This window comes from Chiloscyllium plagiosum, chromosome 17, assembly GCF_004010195.1.
Source record: "Chiloscyllium plagiosum isolate BGI_BamShark_2017 chromosome 17, ASM401019v2, whole genome shotgun sequence".
Taxonomy (NCBI): domain Eukaryota; kingdom Metazoa; phylum Chordata; class Chondrichthyes; order Orectolobiformes; family Hemiscylliidae; genus Chiloscyllium; species Chiloscyllium plagiosum.
The window spans coordinates 38,181,168-38,202,983 of record NC_057726.1 but is presented as its reverse complement, the minus strand read 5'-3'; positions in this window follow the sequence as shown (position 1 = coordinate 38,202,983).

Below are 21,816 nucleotides of genomic sequence, written 5' to 3'. Positions count from 1 at the left end.
TGGTCTGACAAACCAGAAAGGCAGATGAAACCTCATAGTCAACTACTCCCAGGTAGACATGTGCTATGTGGACATGTTCTGTTCATAGTGGACCGAGCTCCATTCTCTATTTAACTTGCCTCACTGACCAAGAAATGTTTCATTTGACACTTTGTAATGAAAGCAAAACTTTTCTTCCATCTGCCCAAGATGTGGCAACTTTGCTGCAGGAAGCTTCTACTCTGTGCTCACTGTGCACGCCTGTGGGTGTTACACTGTGGGCGCTTCCACAGATTGGGGCCATTGGAGGCCTGAGATATTTTGAGCCCCTCCCCTCTCCATTAAAGAGAAGGCCGCGCCTTATCCCCATCAACATAGCTATTGATGTTGTAATGCAGGCAGGAATGCATATCCTGTAGTGGCTGAGGCTTCTGCTGAACCTGGGGCTCTAAGGCAGCTGCTACCCTTTTCATGGAGGCAACCAAATGCTGGTATACTGGAGTTACTACAGTAGACAGACTTTTCCATTTTTAGCTCCGGTCTTTTGAGGGCCTTTAGAATCTCTGAAGAAGAGTCAAACATGTCTCAAAATATTAATGTTGTTTCTCTCTCCACAGATGCTGCCAGATCTGCTGAGTTTCTCCAATATTCTCTGTGTTTGTTCTTCCAGAATCTCTGCCTGAGGCCTGTCTGCTTGTTTCTGCAGCTTGACCAGGTCAGTTATAGTTGCGTACAAAGTCCATTTTCTGTCCGGGACTGAGTAGGTGCCTGGTCTGTAGCCATCCTCAGTGTCAGAGATCTCAGGCATTTCTTCCTCCACTGGCTGTAGACCTGTACTTGCCAGAGTCTAATCCCCAAGTCTGACCTGGCCAGTCTTTAGGCTGGTGCTGTGAGCAGTTGAATGTCTTGCTGGTGTATTTCAATGTTCCTCCTCAGAGGTGCTGGTGCTGGTCAGTGCAGGCTTGGTCTTGACCCACTGCCAGAAGCTGGACTGCACCTTTTTCAAAAATGATTCAGGAATGAGGATGCTCTCCATCAAAATAGACTCTTGTTTATTTTTTAATTGTGCACCAGCCTGTCCTGCAATGAGGGTAAGAGACAGGTTCAGTGTAATTGGCATGGGCGCATGAACTGTTGATGAGAAACTTGATGCAAAGTTTGACCCCATGCCAGTTTGTGAGCTCTGACCAGTAAGTGAGTCAAGTGTAGTGTCCTGGATGGGCGCATTAAGAGTTTAACAGCATATGATGGGTGTGACCCCAACAGTGTGCATCTTTGCATGTGATAGTGAAGTAGGCATATTCATGTCACATGACCATGATGACCATGGATGCAATCAGGTCATTCTGCTATAATGCAACAATTGTGTTCCTTTGCAACCTGTGTTATAGAAACTCACGCTTTGGAAAACCACAATAGAAAATCATAGTGTAGAAGATCGCTAAAAGAAAATCCTTGTTCAGTAGAAAGATTGCATCATCCAAACAACGCCCACAATTTGTCAATCGCATTATAGCCAATTCGCGTTGATGAAACGTGCGTTATAGCAGAACGACCTGTACACACCACCATACTTTAAAATGGAAAATCCACTCCAGACTGTCTTCCAACTGCATAGCATCTCCTTGCTTACTTTATATTCTGTTCATTGTAATTCCATGTGCTCTGCAACTGAACATATTTGAACTCAATTTTAAAACTTCTGGTAAGGATAAAGTGCACATAATTAGTTTCTGTAGTGTGATTCACTGATACAATATGTCCCTCACTGATTTTATGATTTTGAGATGTGATTTGTCTTTGTATAATGGTAAATGTTTTTCTAATCACATATTCCTGAACATTTATTTTCCATTTGTTGAGCAGTTCTTAAGGGGAATAAAGTATGCTTATTACCTTATGTTTGTTTGCTAGTTTCAGTGTGTAGCATGACAAGAAAGATTGTTAATGGCATGGACTGCAGTTCTCAGGAGAATGGATGGAAGTAATTTATTGTTTTATATTATGTGGTTGTGTCTAGTCAACAACAGTGACATTGCAACTAAAATAAATTATTTTCTAAAACTGCTATCACACGCAATTTTCAGTTGTTCAAGTTTCTCGGTGTTTGTGAGATTCTCGTTTGCCTTGGAGTTTTCTTTAACATTCTATTTTTGTCCATCTGGATATGTAAGTTTTACAACAAAAGCAGGTTGGCATTTCACTTTCCTGAATGTGAAAAATCTGTTCACTTGAGTGTGCAGGTGCAGGAAGATAGTTTTCAGGTGGTGGAGAGCTGGTTTTACAGGGCCAGCAGAGGGATGCTTTATAAATCGTCAACCTTGGCTTAGCCTTCTTGGTGCAGCTGCGAAACATTTGGATTCAGGTCCAAATGCAAAGCCTTGAGGTATAACCTATGTTGACACTCCAGCACAGTACTAAGAAACATCTTCACTGTCAGAGATGCTTTCTTTCAGATAAAGTATTACTGAGGTCCCACATGACCCCTTATTTGTATGTAAATAATCCCGTGGCATTATGCAGACAAAAGGCAGATATTTTTGCTTGTCTTTTATTTTGCCAACATTTAGCTATTGACGAATTTCACAACAATGTATAATCTCGTCACTTATTTTTATCAGTGTATTATTTAGTTGCCACATTTCCCTATCTTTATAATTGCCATTACAATTGGAAAGCGATTCAGTTGTCACATGTCATGGTTTGTGAAAGGTACTGAATTAATGTAGGTTATTTTGTTATCATAGTCATTGTTCAAATTAGATTTCAATATCGAATGCAGACATCTGTAATATTTTGTTAATTAAGATGATGTTCAAAGTCACCACAGTCACAAGAATGACAAAACAGTGAATAACTAAAAATTACTCGGTCACCAATAAAATATTTTAAGCATTACATTTCACAGTCTAAGCAATCTTGCTCTGACAATCTAAAAATAAACAAAGAAACAAAATAAACCTGAAAAAAAATTAAATAAACCTGAAAGAATTAGTTTTATGTTTATACCTAGAGCTTGAAAAGCTTAATTATCTGGTTAAACCACATTTTCACAAAAATCAAGCAAATTTCAAAAATCAGTCATTCAGAACTTGACCTGTCATTTTAAACAGTCTTACGTCCTGCAAAGTATGATATTTAGACTGATCCTCGAAATATCTATTGAAGCTGCCAGTCTGGAAGCTACCAAAGTCCGTTTAAGCTATTCTGGTGTCATAGAATCATAGAGATGTACAGCATGAAAACAGACCCTTTGGTCCAACTCATTCATGCCGACCACATATTCTACAATAATCTAGTCCCATTTGCCAGTATTTGGTCCACATCCCTTTAAACCCTTTCTATTCTATATATTCAAATGCCTTTCAAATATCCCTCATGGTTTTATAAAATCTATAAGGTCACTCCTCATCCCCAGTGTTCCACAGAAAAACGCCCCAGCCTATTCAGCCTGTCCCTATAGCTCAAACCCTCCAAATCTGGCAACATCGTTGTAAATCTTTTCTGAACCCTTTCAAGTTTCACAACATCTTTCCTATAATAGGAAAACCAGAACTGAATGCAATATTCCAAAATTGACATTGCAGTAATTTCCTCGATTGTTAACATCTCAAAGTTGTTCGAGAAACCATAGTCAACTTCCCAATTTATGTTGCTGTTATGTCTAAAGGACTCCATCTTAACCACATAGGAACTGTCTCCTCTGTCTGTATATCATAGGAATGTTTTCCCATCATTTTTATTTCAAAGTCTAGGCTTCTAAAATCTAGCTCCTTAAACTCATCGGCATATTTTCCCACTAGTCTGTTTAGCAGAAAGACAGTCTTCTGAGATTCAGACACCCAGAAATATTTAAGTAAGCTCAATGTGATCTATGCACATTGGCAAATGTGTTTGTGTAGTGAGAAAATAATGACTATAGAAACAGGGCAAGGCAACTCAATCTCTCAAGTCTGCACCACCATTCTATTAGATTGTGGTTGATCCACATCTTAACTCTATTCAACTGCTCTGGTTCCATATCCTTTAATTCTTTTATCAAACAAACATTCACATAAACCCATCAATGTCAATTCTAAAAGTTTCAATAACCTCAACAGTCTTTGTGGAAGAGTCCAAAATGTTCATTATCCTTTCTGTATAAAAATGCTATCTGATATCCCTTCTGAATAGACTTGCTCTAATTTTAATGTTAAGCCTCCTTGTTCTCGACCCCTCCACACCAGAGCAATAATTTCCCTGTATCTAGCCTTGAGAATCCTTCAGTCACATTAAAAATTTAATTAATTCATTCCTCAATCATATGTATAATAAATATACATTTGAAGAAATAGAAGCATGTTTACGAAACATTGTCACTTTCAGTGATCTCACTCTGAGAGACAGCAGTCTAATTACTTCGAATGTCTTTATGTAATATTGACTGCAATAACTAAAATGGTGAGGGAACCAGTCAATTACTGGCTGAATGCCCTGACCACAGTCATGTTGTGTTGTCATGATTTGGAGATGCCAGTGTTGGACTGGGGTGTACAAAGTTACAAATCACACAACACCAGGTTATAGTCCAACAGGTTTAATTGGAAGCACACTAGCTTTCGGAGTGCCGCTCCTGCATCAGGTGGTTGTGGTGTGCACAATTGTAAGGCACAGAATTTATAGCAAAAGTTTACAGTGTGATGTAACTGAAATTATACATTGAAAAGTACCTTGATTGTTTGAACCAAGGTATTTTTCAATGTATAAATTTCAGTTACATCACACCGTAAACTTTTGCTATAGATTCTGTGTCTTACAATTGTGTCCTCCACAACCACCTGATGAAGGAGTGGTGCTCCGAAAGCTAGTGCTTCCGATTAAATCTGTTGGACTATAACCTGGTGTTGTGTGATTTGTAATATTGTATTGTGTAATTGTACTTATATATAATAGATCTCATGGCACAATTCAAACAGAAGTGAGGAATTTCTGCTGGTGCCTATATACCTAAAATTTAGCAATCAGCCATTTTTATTAAAATGATTAGTAAGCCAAATTAGCAATTTTGTCAGCTTAATCTTTGTGGGAGCATAAAGGTTGAGAGAGTGAAATAAAGTGAGGACAATCCAGTTAATTCAACAGTATTCTGAAGTCAGGACATAAGCAATAAAATGATCAAAAGTGTATAAACATAAGACATCAGGTATGGAATTTGTTCTTCTTGCAAACGTTTCAATAGTCAAAGGCATATGATTATTAAAACACTGTGAAGAAGAATCTGATTAAAGGGATCTTTGAACATTTTGGATCTCCTATGCTTATCATTATGGCCAGAGGAGCAAGGACCTTGAAACAACATGAAGTTACACCTTGATGATGCTTAACAAACATGTGGAATGCTGGGTTTGTTTGGGAGTTTTTAATCAGTCGAAAAATCAGTCATTTTGAAACACTACGTCTACAAAGGTTGAAATTACACTTTGACTACTCTCAGAGCTGACTAGGAAGGTAGCAACCATTCGCTGATCACTGTAGGTAATAAATAAATGTACAGAGGGTTATAAGAGTGGGACATTGATCAATATATCAGAAGTTATTGCCCTGAAGCATCTGACCAGCATCCATAATGTGAATAGGGACTGAAAGGAACCAGCTAGGCTGGGTATTGTGAGTATCTTTCTGATAATTTGATCACTTGTGTAAATTAAAGCAAAAGGGCTGGAGGGAAAGTGCTAGTTTTCCATGGTTGAGTTAAAGGCACTGGATGAAGGAGTTTAACTATTCTATGCATTAAAGCAAAGAGATTGAAGGACAAGGCTTGGGATTATATTAAAGATTCAGCTTTGTGGACATTATCCAGAAACTGGACACATAATGTTTTGATCGTGTAGCTTTAAATCAAACAGGTCCTTTGGACTGGGAAGGATTCATCATCTGTGTGCATATAGAAACTAACCTCTTTCAATTTAATTGTTTCCTCAAATTATAAGTTCTGTTTGCCATTATTGGAATCTGGTTAGTGTTATTAACTTGTTCATCAGCTATTGATATTCTTGTAATTTTGAAGTATAGTTCAATAAAGTAAATTTGCCTATACTTTTGTCAGTGTCATTAATCATTCTATTCAAGTCTGAATCCTCATAACAGTTCAAATGCTGTATTTATCCTCCACTCTTCAGTAGATGAATAGAAAAACTTATATTGAAAATTGGATTTTCTCAGCACAAATCTGTACTTTGAATACAGCTGAATAGAATCATTGGATAAAGTCCCAAATGAACTCTCCAAAGCACTTTTGTGATTATTATGTAAGAAAAGTACCACACAGTGTATAAAAGCAGTCTGCTAAGTATAGTATCTCCACAGAATACTTTCCTACAGTTTATGTTACTACCTGCAAAGTGGGAGTAATTATTTGGGCAGGAATTGGACAAAATGTGCTAAACAGATTGGTCACACACCAACCCAATTCACAGAAGACAATAACACTCACATCAAAGAGAACTGGTACTTCATTAAAGGATATTGCAAACATAGTTTTCAACAGTAGATTTGAGATATTAACCCTAAGAACACATTTTATTCATCTACCACCCTAATTCCATCTCAAAAGGAACAACAAATTAGAGGAAAATCCAACCAAATCTTCATTGACAATCGTTCATTAAAGTCCTGGATATATGAATGCTTGAATGTGAACAAGTTATCATATTTCATTGGCAAATGACAACCTAAAACTCCAACACTTCTGAAAAATGTTAGTTTCATTCTACTGGATTTTTAAATTATAGAACAATATTTGCTGCTTCATATTGCAGGGTAATGACTTAAATAAATGTTTGACTTTTTCACTTGAAAAATAGCATGTCAAAATAACATTAACTGAGCTCACTGATGTTCATTTTACTTAACTATGTAAGTTTACTTTCCTCCAATATCAAAGATAAGGAATTAGTTCTGTTATCAGCACCTTAATTGAATGCCAGTTTTACAGATCAGTGTGCCCAACCTTCCTGTAGAATGCTCTAACTCAATTTACCACAAACAATCTATCTTATAAGTTACTTTAATTGACATTTGAAATAGAAGTTTTGTTATCTAATACCTTCTATGAACCATCATCAGTTCAGTTACAATCAGTAACATGATACAAAAAAAATCATAGAGTGCGAAAAGATAAACATAAGTTGATAAAGATATTCCACTAAAATTATGCCTGACATTCATTTAAAAGCATATATTGATTAGCTAATGCATTTGGCTGTGTGTAAAAGTCATTCTCTTACATAGCAATATGAAATCAAATTTGACACTGCTTTTAATATTGGTCACCAATATTAAAATGCATTGGTCCCTATTTAATATCGGTGACCAATATTAAATAGGGATCAATGCATTTTAGGCAACTAAAAGGGAAATAAACATGAGGCAATCATTGAGGAACAACACACCAGATGGGACATGAGCTGTCAGTTAAGGAGACTGTGCATCATGGGAAATGAGCCAATAGTTAATAAAGCATTAAGAAATGCAATAAATGTTACAGCAGTCTTAACCTGGCCAATGGGAGCAGCTGTTCTTTTCTAAAGCTGTTTATTATTTTGTGTATTAGAACAAGGTCAGTTCTCATGTTAGTCCTTTCACTGCATTTTTTATTATAATGACACCACTGGAAAGATTTGGAACATTATACTGAATTTTGACATAACATTGAAACTTGTGCCAACCAGCCTATTCTATATATAGCACAATTTCAGTCACTTGAGCAGAATGTTCAGTCATGGGTTTGGTCATAACTGATGCCCCATTAGATGCTGGTACCATATTTATAAGGCTGCCAACCCTCTATTCACAGCTGCCTGACCAAAGGAGTCCTTATCTTATCTGCTGCTTGCAACCGTCCTGACGGTGCCGATCTCCAACTGCTATCTTCAACCAACCAAGGAGTGAACCAACAAGCTATAGCAAGAATGACATAAGAAAGGCCTCAGGACTCCTGTGGTTCAACAATCCCTCCCTACATGTTCTGCGATAAACTGATAAAGCAAGGCAAGAGGTCCTCAAGAGGTTTCCAGATGCTAGAATACTTCCCTGTATCTATGAGTAACTGTGTAACTGTGTCTTGAGTGGGCAACTCTTGTTTCTCTGCATCCATCTGTGAAGGTGCACAGGAAGCCTGAAAAACCCCCAATCCTTTAGTATGTAGGCTTGGGCTGTGTTTCAGGAACCAAGCACACACCTGAAGGATTTGGTTTGGATGTCATAAACCATTGGTGAAGATCTCCAGATAATTTATGGAGACCTTGATTGCTACATGTATGCAAGCAATGACCCCTGACCTTGGAGGAATCCATTGATGACTTTGAAGCTGATGGAGCTCTACCCCTGCCTGTATGGGTTGGTTCAGAATTGTCTGTTTTCCCTCCAACTTTACTCAATCTGATCTCCTCTAAAAAAAACTGGCTGTGGATATCAGTGTATTAAAGAATCCAACAGACATTTATTAGTACGAACCATTATGGATAACTATTGGTCTCAATATTCCAATTTGGTTGGAAACCTTATTTCTGCTCTGATCTGATTAAAATGTGCACATTTATCTTTAGATGCCTTCTACATGGAAATTCCTGGATACTGGCTTCTTTTTACAAACCTGTCCAGGAATCTAAACATTCAGCAGTGAAGAAAATTGACAGAGAAAGCACACCCCTTTTGCAGCAGTCATTGTGCTGTAATCTATCATTGAAATGTAAAGCCACACAGCCAAACACTTTGACAGCTGCTATGAAAGGCAGGTGCATTAGGTAAGTGTGGAGTTATGATGCTAGTTGGTTAAAGGGTTAGGGTACCAAGTGGGCAAGGCGCCATGAAAGTTGCAAAGCTAGGTAGGAAGGGTGGAAAGGGGTAGGTGCCAATTATGTGAAGTTTCAGGACGCCAGGTCAGTAATGGAGTGCTTAGGTGGATTTGGGGGGGGGTTTCAGGTCCAGAGCGGGGTCAGGCCACTGGAAGGAGTGGTATCTTGCCCAGAGGCTGAGCAATATCAAGTCCCCAGGCAGTCAGGCCGGCTGTGAGGAGAAGTCATGTCTTGGGTGATTGCTGAAGTCAAGTCCAGGAATATTGTGTGTTGTGTTTGTGAGGGTTAGTGTTCTTAGTAGTCATAATGCCATGAACATGGACATGTCTCTTAAAGGTACACTGACATACTGTCTGTGGGTTATAAATATAATACTACCCTTTTTCATTTGATTACAAACTGAGCCCGATTTGGAGACGCTGGTGTTGGACTGGGGTGTACAAAGTTAAAAATCACACAACACCAGGTTATAGTCCAACAGGTTTATTTGAAACCACTAGCTTTCGGAGCGCTGCTCCTTCATGAGGTGGTTGAGGAGAATAAGATTGTAAGACACAGACTTTAAAGCAGAATTTTACAGTGTGGTGTAATTGAAATTATATATTGAAAAAGACCTAGATTGTATGTTAAGTCGCTCATCTTTTAGAATGACCATCTTGGTTTCAGTTTTTTCAGATGTAAATCGTAAAACCTTTTTAAAAAGTTACATTCTCAAGTGAACTTCAACAATTGGTGTCATGTCCGACCAGATAATATATTGAAGGTGTGAGCTTCCCTGTGTAAGACTGTCTGTGCCACAATGGTCAGACTGATTCTAATCTAAAAAATGAACTTGCAGAATCTTACATGGATTCATGTAGTTTTTTGAGCAAAGCAAAATGTAATTCTGCAAGTACAAATTCACCCCATAAACTTAAATGTGTGTGTGCATGTGTGTGCGTGTATGTATGTGTATGTGTGTGGGCGGGGTCTATGAGCGTCTATGAGAAAGTCCAGGTCTTTTTCAATATATAATTTCAGTTACATCACACTGTAAACTTTTGCGATAAATTCTGGGTCTTACAATCTTATTCTCCAAAACCACCTGATGAAAGTTCAGTGCTCCAAAAGCTAGTGCTTCCAAATAAACCTGTTGGACTATAACCTGGTGTTGTGTGATTTTAAATTTATCCCAGACAGATATACATTGTTGTACAAAGGCACATGCTGTACATTTGATAATTATACAAACAGATAAAATAGAGTTTTCAAAACTAACATTTCAAATATCAATGTAACACCTTGTAAGTTTGAAAACTCAACAGCATGCAGTGAGCATATAGCCAGCTGGAGATTTAAGCGTTGTTCTCTGTGGCACTTGCTGTCTTGCTGCTGATTGATGTTACTCAATAATATCAGACAATCATTATCATCATAGTGTTATTCTTCACTTTCTTTGTGCATGTTTGGTGTGCTGTACAATCGTCTGAGCTGGTTTCTGTTCCTTCACAACGTAGCGACATGATCAGGTATGACTTTGTATGATCTGAGCTGATTGCATAATTGAAAAAGTATTGCTTGCATCTGCATGTTTATCTTTCTGACTTACACTCTTCATGATGTATCGTTTCAGATCAATTGTCCACGTGATTGCTTGTTCTGGAGTTCTTCATTTGTACTCTGCCCTTGAAGAAGAATATCCTAGCTCTTGGAATGGGTAGACAGTTGGTTACTGAGCAAAGTTGTTCACCCTTGCCTTCTGAGCACGTTATAAGGGGGATGGTAATCTCTTTGCCATTGGCTCTGCATGGAAATGAAATATTGCAATGAGCAAATATTACTTTGTTCCTCGATATTTCATGATCACTGATTTGATATGATGTACCTAACATTGCACTGGATCATTTCAGCATGGATAATAGTTTAACAACATGATATGGGCCATCCTATTTATACAAATGAATTGAACTGGTTTGCCAATAAATTGAGACCCATTGTCAGATACTCTCTGATTTAGGACTCCAAATACATTGAAAATAGTACTCATCTTATCAGCGGTAGTCACAGTCATTGTGTTGATAAATCTTTGAAAAATTGGAAATTTGAAGAAATTATCCATTATAAGGGTCTCAGCTCCCCCATATCCTGTCCAAGGAATGTGGTGGGTGTCGATATACAGCTTCCCTCCATTGCTGTAGATGATACATTTGTATGCCTCATATGCATTTATAAGTTACAGGACAGCCTGATTCATACCGGGGCCAGGAGATTTATCAATTTTAAGACTTTTTAACTGTGTCGATATACAGCTTCCCTCCATTGCTGTAGATGATACATTTGTATGCCTCATATGCATTTATAAGTTACAGGACAGCCTGATTCATACTTTGGCCAATGCACAGACTTAAATGGCAGCGCTTTGGTGCATTCAGTATCCGTTCCCTGGTATAAGTAGACATGATAAGTTTGTGCAATGTTTCTGATTTTAGAATTCATCTTCCCTTGAGAATGAATTATCATGATATGTCAAGCTCATCTCTGCATGACCAAAATGAATGAATCTTCTCAGATATTTTTCTAATCTCGTCAGGCCATTCCTGCAAATCGATCTTTTGTAGCTATTGTAGTTATTCCGTTTTGCAGTTTCTGATTGCAGCTGTTCACATTACATTTAACCAAAGTGTAAAAGATCAACATTGAGAACATCTTTAACTTCATACTCTAGACCATGAATGTGTAGATCAAAAGGAATATCTTGATCTTTGTGTGGGTTGAATAATCGGTTGAGCAGATTAGATGTAATCATCCTGGTACTCAGCTCACATCATATTCTTGGAGATTGTGGAATGATTTGATCACATTATGTGCTGTCTGTTCTGTCAGAGTTGGTTTTGTTTAATCTCCCAAGTTGTGACGATACCAAGATCTATGCATGCTGCTCATCCTGCCACTGATGGACCACTGATATTCTAGTATGTAGAGCCTTTCAAGAAACCAAGCTGAGCCTATGTATTAATTCTGACAACACATGGGATTGGTGAGCTATTGTACACTCTGAGCTGGTCTATCATCGGCAGCATATTGGCAATATGTTGGCACTAGCTCCCCTGTCAATTTTAGCTTTGAAAATGTGCCAGTCTGCCTTGTCAGGACATTTGAGATTAATGGTTATAAAAGATTCTGATATCATGATACCGTGTGTATGATTAACCAGATGGGAAGTTTCATCATCTTCTGAAATTTGCCTTTTGCATGACTGGTTCTGAACTGTATTAATGTATTTACATGTGTACACCTTCTGAAACTTCCCTTGCAGTCGGTGTTGTGATCTTATACTATTGATGGTTATGTGCGCTTTACTCTAGGCTCTGGCCTAACCTTCTGAGCCAGATTTCCTGCACATGTGTACAAATGATCCATGAAACCAGAAGTTTTACAGATTCATGGGCTGTATAGCCTTTGGGTGATTGCAATTCACTGCATCTATTACAGATTGTTTTTTAGTCTGGTGCACATTGTTGGCTGTAGCCCTGGGGTTCGTTGCATCGAAGGCAGGTACTTTATGTTGGTCCGTCACTGCACTCCATTCTTGCCTTCATTCACAAGTAGTGTTTTATCATCTCAACATCCAAAGACCATACTCCATTGCCCTAACCACTGGTAAAATTGAAAAATGACAATAAGACATAGAACTTCGAGCTAATGTCCACTCCAATTTTATTGTCAACCCTCTGCACATGAACCTTGAGATTCAGTCGAAATGACTCACCACTGTAAGAACATTGAAGTGATATTAATTTGACAATGGAGTGGTTGCTTTAAAATTGGAACTGAAAACTTCTAAATTAATACATTGTCTCCAATTTGTATGTAACAATTTTCATCGAATTTTGGACAGTAGTTAAAAGGGTCTCAGCCACGATGGTCTGCGTGGAGATCTACTGTTGTTTTGATCACTGAACACCAAACAATAGTGCCTTCAGATTACTGAAGCTGTAAAGTAGATTTTGTCATGATTTGGAGATGCTGGTGTTGAACTGGGGTGTACAAAGTTAAAAATCACACAACACCAGGTTATAGGTGTGCTTCCAATTAAACCTGTTGGACTATAACCTGGTGTTGTGTGATTTTTAACTATGTATATCTTGTGTTCTCTAACTGTCAAATGACCAGTTTGAGTAGTCACTGGAACTTGCCCCACTCTATCTTAGGTTTTATACATTGCATTTGGAATATTACTACTTTGAAGGCAGCACCTTTTCCTACTGAGTTCATATTTGGTGCTACTTTCTGGATTTTTGTTACTTATGTGAAAATTATTTCTCATATTTATTCCTGGCAAACATTTCCCTATGTTATTATTCATGATGTAGAAAACTAATGTTCCTATAATTGTTTGCAAAACTGTTTTAAAATGGAGACTGTTTGCCTCTTTCCAATCCTTGTTATTGCCTCAATTATTCCTCCAAAATGAATACTTTCTACTCTGGTATGTTATTTATTATATATCACTTCTGCCAATATGGGATTTCTGTCTCAAACATCTTAAAGTTGTTTATTCTGCTCAGATTGCAGCAATTCTGGATGAAACCTTTCCTTAATGAATCATTTAAATGAAGCTATTAGCTCTACTGAGCAAGGCAGCACTTTGTGAGCTGCTGGTAGAAATGTTAATTTGATGTAAATCAGGAGGTTGCACAAAGAGAGGAACTTAGTGAAATTATGATCACTAGAAAAACGGTACTGAGCAAACTCATGAAGTTGCAGGCTGATAACTCCCTGTGTCCTGCTGGACTGCATCGCAGGGTCTTAAAATAAACAGCTAATAAGGTAGTAAATGAGCCGATGTTAATTTTCCAAAATTCATTAGATTCTGAAAAGGTTCAATTAGACTGGAGAGCTATGTAACTTCTGTTCAAGAAGGGAAGTAGGCAGAAAATGGGAAACTATAGATCAGTTAGCTTGATGCCTGTTGTGGGGCAAGTGTTAGAATCACTCATTAAGGACTTTATAACTAGGCACCTGGAAAAATTCAAGGTAATTAGGAACAGCCAACATGAAGAGGAAATCAGCCCAGGTTTTCAGATGGCCAAATAGTCATTTGTGCAGCATAAATGGGATAAATGGCATGACCCTGTGGAAATCGGACTTGGCAGCTCCAGGGGAATTGCCTGGGCTATTGAAGGTTCCACTTGGTAACTCCTCCATGCTTGAAACTCTCTGAAGGCAGCCATTTAAATCGGAGAAATCAGAGTGCTCTGCTGTAGTTAAGAAAATAGTTGCTCAGGAAAAGTTGGACGATTAAAATCCTGATCTAAATCCTGGGTAACCATTGAACTGATAGACACCGATGTACCCCACATTCCCTGCGTTATACCTCCCCCAACCATCCGACACCTCCAGCAAATTAAATCAACGGTGTCCCTAAACCATAACCAGGTCTTCCATAAACCTGACACAGACCTCTCCCCCAGGAGGTGAAAGACCACTCACCTCCAGAACCCGCCACCAAACTTGACACCCACTAACCCACCACCCCCTCAGTCATCAGACTCCATACCCCAATCCCTGGGACTCAACCACCATTAGACCCAACACCAACTCTTTCCCACCATGACCCAACACTTTCCCAGCCAACCCCTCCTTTCCCAACTGCACTCCTCCTTCAGCCCAACTATCCCTGACCCAATCTGTCTACACTGCATGACTGGATAACCCACATGACCTCTCTTGAAGGTTGCTATCCTCAGATGGACACCAAGTTATGTCCATAAGCCGTAAACTCTCCATTATGATCATGCAATGCCAGAGAGTGTTGACTGCTAGGTGCTCAGTGATCACTAAGTTTATGACCATCACTGACTCAATGGCTGAATGCCCCTCTCAATCATTGCCCCTTTCACTCAATCATCTACTTTGTTGGGTGGCCATGGCTGATTCACAAGGTTCATGTATCTGGTCTGTCTCTGACCCAGTGTACAGTTGATGCACTGCAACTAAAATCTCTTCACATTCCTCAACAAACTCAATTCTTTTAAGAACGTTAATTGTTTTTATTAGTGGATCGGACAGGCTCTCTTGGCTGGCAGTGACAACAGCAATGGGAAAGAAGCATGCAGACTGCCAATAGTATCATTTTCCAACCATTGTCTCTCAGATCTTTGTGGGATCTAAAAGTTTAGTTCTAGTTTTCTTTCTTCGCGAACAATGAACAATTAGCACAGTATATAATTCAAACACAGCAAACCATTTCAAACCGTACTGCTCCATAAATGAACCAAATTTTTTCTGCAATGGCCTTACAGTTTTATTTTTGCCTGAATATTATCTGTTTATAAAATCATTTAATTCTGAAGACTAAACTGCAAAGTGAATATATCAGACCATATTGCTCAGCATTTAAAAGTAACAACTCTGTACAGAGAGAACATACATTATAGCAATAATTGTTAGAATTCATAATTAAATTGCAATATTAACAGTAATTAACAACCTTCCAGGAGTATTCTAAAACTTTGTTTGAAAAAGCTAACATTGCCACATTTGAAGTGTAAAGCTAAGCTTTATTCTTGTAGAATTTTGATGGAATAATCATATTTCACACTCTCGGTGCTGAATTTACACTTCTGACTGTGGGGCAAAAAGGGTGTTGTTCACTTTTTAAAATGTATGTACTATTCTGATTAAAACACTGAAACTGATCAAGCCAAAGAAATATAGATTCGTGACAAATAAGGACACATATGTATGACGTTATAATCACTATATATTCTACCATTATGGCCTTGATTTTCAATTTCTTGTACATTTCTCTAGTGAAATATTTTGCATTGAATACAAAAATTCTCTCTCCTAAAGTTTGGCTGCTGAAGCAAGTTTAAAACACATTTTGCGTGTAAAACGTTGAGAAGTAAATTCATAACAAAAACACATTTTTTGATAATAGGTATCATATTAAATAGGGTGAAAATAGACAACTAAACACATCAGTGCTCACCATACACATCAGGCAGTGCAACTTATGCTGAGGGATGTAATAATTTGTGGCCTAGTGTTAGAAAAACTGAGGAAACTGTCTCAAACTCATATTAAACGAGAAATAGTGAGGAATGTGGCAGAATCATGTGAGAAATCCAATGAGGTCTAACACATGTTGGGAGCCACTCGCTGCATCTTTTAACTAAGTCCCAGGTATTGTGGTAAGAATTAGAATTAGATTTTATTGCCATGTGAACTCAAGTACAGGGATACAGGAGTACAGTTAAAAGTGTACAATGTCACCGGGATGTACCAAGATACAAAATCTTAGGAATAAAGTAGAAAAATAAAGAAATAAAGGTAGAAGTTTACCATTACCATCCTTCGTAAGTGCTTCGCCATGGGCCTGGATCACCCAACGCTGAAACCGATACCAGCAGGAAGCAATTGGCCAGCCTCAGGTTCCTTCGCCGCTCTGTCAGCTCAGAACCATGTTGCCATTCTTCACTGCCATATTATCTCTATGGATGATGCCATCACCATCAGCTCATGCTGGGCTGATCTCAGCAATGAAGCTGCCAGGTCTCTCACTGGGCCCAAACTCCCCTCTCTCCATCACCTTCAGGAATACAATTTTGACTCACACCCTACCTCCTCCCCCTCCACTGCTGGGAACACAAGCTCCATGCCCTCTGCCGCCGGGAATAAACCTTGCCTCCGATGTGCTCGCACAGGAAGCCAAGGCTAGTCTCCAATACCAGTCAAAGGTCATGGTCAGTAAGCTCCTTTGCACAGTCAGAGTCAGGATGGTTTCCACATAAGGAGTGAAGGAGTGAACATCATCAAACCCTCCCACCGCTTCCCCCCCCTCCCCCAGAGTGGGCTGTCTTCCTCCTTGCATGACAGAGAGGAAATTATTAATAAAGATGAAGGTAGTTAGAGCAGCTGTTAATGCTCCAGTGAATCCATGTTGAGAATTCACCTTGCCGGTAAAAGTTAAAGTCATCATAGTCCCAGAGGGCCATAGGGACACTTAGGAGAGAGAGAGAGAGAGAGGCAACTGGTGAGGGTTTAACCTGAGGATGACCACACCTCAGGTGAGGGGAGGGGCTGAGAAGACACTAGCCTCTGCCAGTGCAGGAATTGAACCCACACTTTTGGGATTGCTCAGAATTGTAAACTAACTGTCCAGCCAACTGAGCTAGGGAGGTGAAATGATCCAGTGAATATGCAGTGCAGAGGCCATTCGGGATAGGTGGTATCATGTTTTGGAGTGGGTGACAGCAAGAGAGGGAAGATGTTGCAGACAATACCAAGAGTGGAAGAGCATGAGCCTTGGTGGGAGGTAGAAACAGAGATAAAGGAGTGTGAAGTATTAGAGAGAAGATGGTGACACACTGACAGCATGGAGAAAGTCATTGGCCTTCTTCCTACATTGCAGTGCTATTCTCCAGCTGGCTGACCCTCCTGGTGATGTTGGACCAGGCTGGCATGGTCTGGTGTCATGGTCTCCTCTGTTGGTCCTGGAGGAAGAAGACCAATTCAGTCCAGTAGCACATCTAGGTTCCTGCCGGCAAAGTCAGATACTAATTTTCCCTTGTCTGTCGGTCTGGGCAAATATCAGAATCTACAGTGCAGCTCTTTATTAACAGAGCCTCTCCAGGTATTCAATGGTGTTTTGAAAGTGGAAAGGATACTGGTCTATCCTGGGCTATTCTGACAGCGGCAAACTTAAAGGCTCTAAGTAATTCTGTCTTGACCTGGCACAGACCCAAGTCAAGCAGCTTTTCATGGTTATCAGCAGTGATCATTCAAGACGGTGGGCATGTTGCTGTAGTATGTCAATCTCACACCTGTATCATCTGCTAGCAATGTATATGGCAAATATAAGCTTCAATCAAATGGCTATGTCTCAAAAGTTAATGGAAGTCATCCTCAGTCAATTTAATGGACATACTCTTCAGTCAGAAATCCCAGCACAGTACATCAAGAGTAGACTCCAAGTCCAGTGGCTTGGGCACAGTCAGTTGAGCACTTTGAGTGGTCAATGTGAAGTGATGCATACCTCTACGGCCCAGGAGGTCATCTCAGTCGGCTCTGTAGATCCAGTGCAACCAACCTGGGGAGTCACAGTAGGTCAGTAAGGGAGCTGCACAGAGATCAGTCAGGCTGGGGTAAGTCATCAGTAGGAGATTCAGGATCATCACCTCTGCTGAGAGGCAGAATCTCTGACTCCCTCCATGAGGCATCAATGCTGTTTCCTTCCATTGGGATACATTGTGAAATGGAGATGTAAGTAGCAGCCACCACATCCAGACTGGGCATGATAAGTGCTTCATTTTGTGAGGGAGAGGGCTCCACTTTTAACTAAGGTGACATACTTCAAAGGGTAACAGCATTAATCAGATACCATACAGTGCAGGTGAAGCTACCTGCAATCTCGAAATGCAATGTTAACCTTTGCCATTGACCTACTGTATGGAGTACAAATCCTGGCCCAAATGCAGCATCAGGAATCAATCTCAGTAATTGCTGTGATACATTAGCAATATGTTAAAGCCTGGAAAGATTGACCCTAGTTGCCAAAGTAGCAAGGTCCCATAGCTTGTGCATGATGCAGCAGCTGTTCACTTCACACTTTAGACCATAAAACATCATGCAACACCAAGGATGGCAAAGGCTCTGTCCTTAATCCTTGTAGATGCAGCTAGAATGACATTCACTTACACAGCTATGATGAACCGTGAACATATATTTACTAATGTGAGAAACATATGTACAATGAAGCTTCACTATGCTGCCCTCAGAATTTTTTCTTGTTACTCCTCTCATTACAGTCCCAAGTTCCACATTGGCATGGAGGGAGTCTGCCCTACAGTGGAGCCTGTTGACTTTTGACCTTTTCCTCTCTTTGCTAGTTGGTATAGGCAGATTCTAATTCAACTCAGCTTCATAAAAAGTGGCAAATTTCAATTATTGCTATATTAATATTTTATTTTATAATAGCTACCGGAACTGACCTCACATCTATACACATGCAGACTCCACAATATAGGCCTCCAGACTTAAATAAACTGAGTCAGAATTGCTGCAGTCCTGGGCTGCAAGGCAATGTTCAAGAATCCACTCACTCGGTCAATGGAAGCTGGAATAAATTATTCATTCAGTATTCTAAATAAACAAGTTCACAGAGCTCTGCTTCTGTGAGAACATTTCTTATTATAAGGATATGTCATATACTGGTATTTTAAGGCAATGATATCAAAACTTAAATATATCTTTTCCATTCAGAGGATGGTGACAAGAATTTTGAGTGGTAAATAGTGAATTACTGGCCTTATTGGGTAGGAGATGATATGCTCAATAATATATCACATTGGAAGTCCACTGTGCAGTAATGTCTGGGTTCCTAACAGTAATTATGTGCTCCTTATCATTATGCAGCCAGCCTGTGACCTGGCACATTCATTGACAACATAGCGATTTGGCACAGGATAAAAGAGTCATGACTGAGACTTGGAAATTGGACACCGACCAGCATATTACCTAAGATTGTATGAGCTAGACATTGTGGGAATGGAATCTCTGCCTGTTCAGAAAATGGCAGGATGGTTATTGGGTGCCAAGAACAAAAGCATGGGTGCCCCCTCATCCAGCATTAGTGTCCAGATAGAAAATAATGCAATTATTCCTTGTGCTGTAGAGAGCCCTGAAGTTCTACAATGGTACACAACAAACTGGAAGATAACATCAATAGTACCTGTTGCAATTTAGCATGTGCCCATAAGCTAACTCCGACACTGAGAGGCACAGCATTCCATATGCTATTTTGAGACTCAAGGGGTGACAAACAAGTGCTAGCCTCCTTGAAGTGAAGCTGACTGACACATTGCTCCTTGGTACAGGAGAAGTGTCTTTTGCAAATGCACACAAAGTGTAGCCTCCTGCACAGTACCACCCACTGTTATTCCTGATCTCTCCTGTTTCTTTACCACTCTCTTATTTTCCAACCCCAAAAAGCAGATCTATCAAATCCCCCAAGACTACAATAAAATTAATGTGAATACCATCAAAAGCAACTCAAAATCAGCAATCAAAAGAGAAAATGCTGGAAAATCTCAGCAGGTCTGGCAGCATCTGTAAGGAGAGAAAAGAGCTGACGTTTCGAGTCTAACTGACCCTTTGTCAAAGTTAGACTGGAAACTTCAGCTCTTTTCTCTCCTTACAGATGCTGCCAGAACTGCTGAGATTTTCCAGCATTTTCTTTTTCGGTTCAGATTCCAGCATCCAATCAAAATCAGCAATGATTCGTTAGCAAAACAGAATTCAGCATTACAACAGAAATAGACAAAAAATCCTCCAAGTTAACAAAGACTAATGAGACTAGCCATGAACATATTTGTACAGCGTGGATGATCGCTTAAAATAGTCCTATTGAAAGGACCTGGATGCTTGATAGTATCATGGTTCACTCAGTGAGTTTATTATGGTGTGAGTCAGGCATTGGGTTTAGCCTAATTTCACAAAGGGATTGGATAATTAGCAAAGAAATGTATTTTGCAACAAACACTCAATGAGTCACAGGTCCTGGACACCTACAGAAGAGCTTATTATTTAAGATTGCAGGTGGTTCATATCTGGCATGAAATGAGAAAATGCACGCACCAGTCAAATTTGACCATTAGGCATCAATTTTCCATCTTTAAAAAAGTTGTAACATTCTAATGTTTCTAGGCCCAGGTTTCTCCTGGTTAGAGTGACAGGAGTACCACTATCCCTGTCAACATGTTCACTATCAGCAGAGTTCACATCTCAGCAAAACCTGCACTTCACAAATTCAACAACACAGGTATCCTGTGTTGCTGACAGAAAATATACTCTAAAGGTCAACTGTGATTGGCAGTACTGATCTCAGGTCACATTGAAGTTGTTTCAACACAAAAGCTATGCTGGCTGTGGAAAACCACACTTTTTATGCCTCTACTTTATCAGTTTGGATGGCCTTGCTTGACAATGTCACCCTCTACATTTTACCTTTAGGAGAAACTCTATAGTGTCGGTGTGATTTCTAACAGCTTATCTAACTTTATATGACAGCATGGTCATTGAATTAACTTTATAAAATGCACTCTTTTGCAACTGTGTTTGCAGCTTTTGATCTTTCTCCATCAGTATTCTGGTTTCATCTTGAAATTGGTTTAAAAGTGAAACCTTTGAATTTAATTTGCCTAGTGGAAAACCAATGCCACCTGTTTGACTTCAATATAAAGGTACAATAGATGGTGTGTAAAACAGGCAGCTGATTGGTTGGATCGGGTCATTTTCTGACCATGTGAGATATGTTACAATTATTCCTGAATTTGCCTCACAAATTGCAACTTAAAGATAGAACCATATGCAGCAAGTGTAATTTTCATCTTGTACAATACATTCCAGCATGTGACTCAGACTGCTGTTACAATAGGAAATCATTGCTTACATCTCATAAATTAGTTTTAAGAGTGTTTTTAATTGAAATGTATTAGGTTTTTCTTCAAAATCTGTTGGATTTCCCACTCCAACTCCATTTTGATTTAGCCCCCTCCCGCTCTCCCTACCTCTCCCTCACCTTTGATGGATTGCATTGCCTATAATGGGCATTACATGTAAACTTCTAATCGGCTGCGCATGTGATTTACTGGTAGTGGTTAGTAATTGCAAAGAAAAAGTCACGGTGATTTGCTGGTGGGAAAACTGTTTGGTTGTGTGTGAGAATACCTCTAGATATGATAAAAGTAAAAACTGTTGGGATGTTCAATTAGCAGTCTCGATAAGAATCTATTGGTGAGTTTGAGTCTAACTTCCTCCCTCATTTCTGTCTTCATAATCAGTACTTTCTTTATGTTACTTTGGTCAATAGATCTGCAGGAAAGACGGGTACAACCCAAGAACAGATGATAAGGTGGATGAAAGTTTATAATTGTGCAGTTCTTCATAATGGTGACACACTGACTGCATTAGGGTTGTCACTAACTATTGACAGCTTTCTGCCCTTCACCTCACCTTC